Genomic DNA, 2,271 nt, shown 5'->3' on the forward strand with positions numbered 1-2,271 from the left:
ATCGCTATACACATACATAGTTTTGTCTCGCTCACACTAATGTATAACCGAGTAAGACAAACGTAGCACGTACGGCGTTTATTAGTTGCACAAAGCGCACGTCGGTACGTGTTGGTTTAATGCAATTAATATTTATAGTGCCGATGCGTCTGTCCGGGCACGTTGGATGGCGTTATGCAAGATATTTCAATGATAAATAAATTATAAGTAAATAATGATAAAAATAAATGCTCTTTTTCACGTGTAAACCTATCAAATTACATTAACCGACAAAAACAAGATCTTAAAAAAATATATGTAAGAAATCCGCAACGCAGACTTCGTCCGGTGGCTTCAAATGCAAATCAGCAACATGCTTCGTCCCAAAAATACCAATAATGATATCCGCAACAGGCCTCGTCATTAATTTAGATTACTTATTATGTTCTGTAAATATTTGCTAAAATTTATTTATTATGTGTCATTTTTTTAAGAGCTTAATTTTAGAGAGAACTTTAAAAATTTAATTAGGTACTTGAATTTTGACTCTTCTTAAAAAATATTATGCTCATAATTATCAAAAAACCCTATTAAAAACCCTGACTTTTTTAGAAATTTTGACAAGCTTATTATTAAATAAACATTTGTAATAAGTTAATAACATTTGCTTCCATGCTGAACACAGGGATTGTTTTTAATATTTTAAGACCCAATATTACTGTATTCTGACAAATAAAGAATTTTAATTTCACTTGGATACCACCAGTTCAGTAAATAGACAAAGAACTGTTAAGACATATAAAAAAACCTTTTTTAAGTAAGTATTTCAACTAAGGCTGAGATAAGATATTATTTTATTGTCAAAATTGTGTAAAAAGTATAACATGTTATAAATATAAAGGTATCAACAATACACACCAACACGTTACATCAACGTTACACCATGTACGTTGTTTGCACAAAGCGCACGTGAGCACGTGTTGGTTTAATGCAATTAATATTTATTGTTCCGATGCGTCTGCGGTCCGGGGGACGGATAAATCGCACGTTAGATGGTGTTATGCAGTAAGCCACAATTCTTATTATTATTCAGTTAAAAATGATGTCTTCGAAGTTGATGCCAACTTCATCTGGTTTTAGTATTCAGATTGAACGAGATTTTGAAGCGAACATGCAATGGACAAGGACATGGAAATTATGTTGTTCCCACAAACTCTTAAGCACTTTAAGCTTTTTAGAACTAGGCAAGACACCCTACTGTAAAGATAAAAGTCTAATAACCACGAAACGTAAGGCCCGTTTAATCTAAACCATTTTAAATTAATTTTTAACAAGCAGAAACGTCTGCGATCGATGCTATTAAGCTTAGAATAAATTTAAAAGTGGAAAAATTACTGCCTTGGGTGAGACTTGAACTCACGGCCTCTGGATCGATACTCCAGCGCTCTGCCAACTGAGCCACCAAGACCTCATCCATAGTCAGCAAATCTTCCCACTATATGGGTCTAGGGGACCCTAGCGACATCTACCGTAAGAGTGTTACACTTCTTAAACGGCCACCGGAGTTCCAAGTCATATTGGAAATTCACCAGTTACGATGTGCTACCCATTCTAAATTAATTTTTAACAAGCAGAAACGTCTGCGATCGATGCTATTAAGCTTAGAATAAATTTAAAAGTGGAAAAATTACTGCCTTGGGTGAGACTTGAACTCACGGCCCCTGGATCGATACTCCAGCGCTCTGCCAACTGAGCCACCAAGACCTCATCCGCCCAATCATTCACCCAAGGCAGTAATTTTTCCACTTTTAAATTTAAACCATTTTAAATTGGTTCAGAGCTGCATTTCTTTTGTTTCGTTCGATTTCAAAATAAAATGGTTGCATATTCCCTTCACAGTTGATTTGAAATTCAACTGACTTTTATTTGTACATTTAGAGGATAAATCAAACGGTAATTATTTTTTGTAAATATTAATAGGGATAAGCTTAAAACTTAGATGGTATCAAACAAGAACTTATCTAGCTAGCATTCTCAAAAAAACATTTGTAAGCTCACACACCCACACACCCGAGCGAAAATGTGATGTTAGGTATCAACTGCAGGCTGCATTACTGTTGCAGCGTCATTGATGCCGCCGCTATATCTGTCAATTGCTTTGATAAAATGAGTGACGGAATTAACGTCATAACCGAGACAGTCACGTCACTAATTGTATCAAAAGAATCAGCGACGCCGCGACAGAAATTCAGATGCAGTTGACATCCGAATGTCACCCGAATGCTCCTTGTT

At 35.6% G+C, this 2,271-nt stretch overlaps 1 non-coding gene across 1 annotated transcript; it reads right to left on the reverse strand.

Annotated features, from left to right (window-relative positions):
• Positions 1-1,374: 1,374 nt before the first annotated feature.
• On the reverse strand, positions 1,375-1,447 carry Trnad-auc (transfer RNA aspartic acid (anticodon AUC)). Its single transcript has one exon. It is a non-coding gene; the product is annotated as a tRNA-Asp (tRNA).
• Positions 1,448-2,271: the final 824 nt, after the last annotated feature.

Source organism: Cydia strobilella, chromosome 23 (genome assembly GCF_947568885.1).
Source record: "Cydia strobilella chromosome 23, ilCydStro3.1, whole genome shotgun sequence".
Classification (NCBI taxonomy): Eukaryota; Metazoa; Arthropoda; class Insecta; order Lepidoptera; family Tortricidae; genus Cydia; species Cydia strobilella.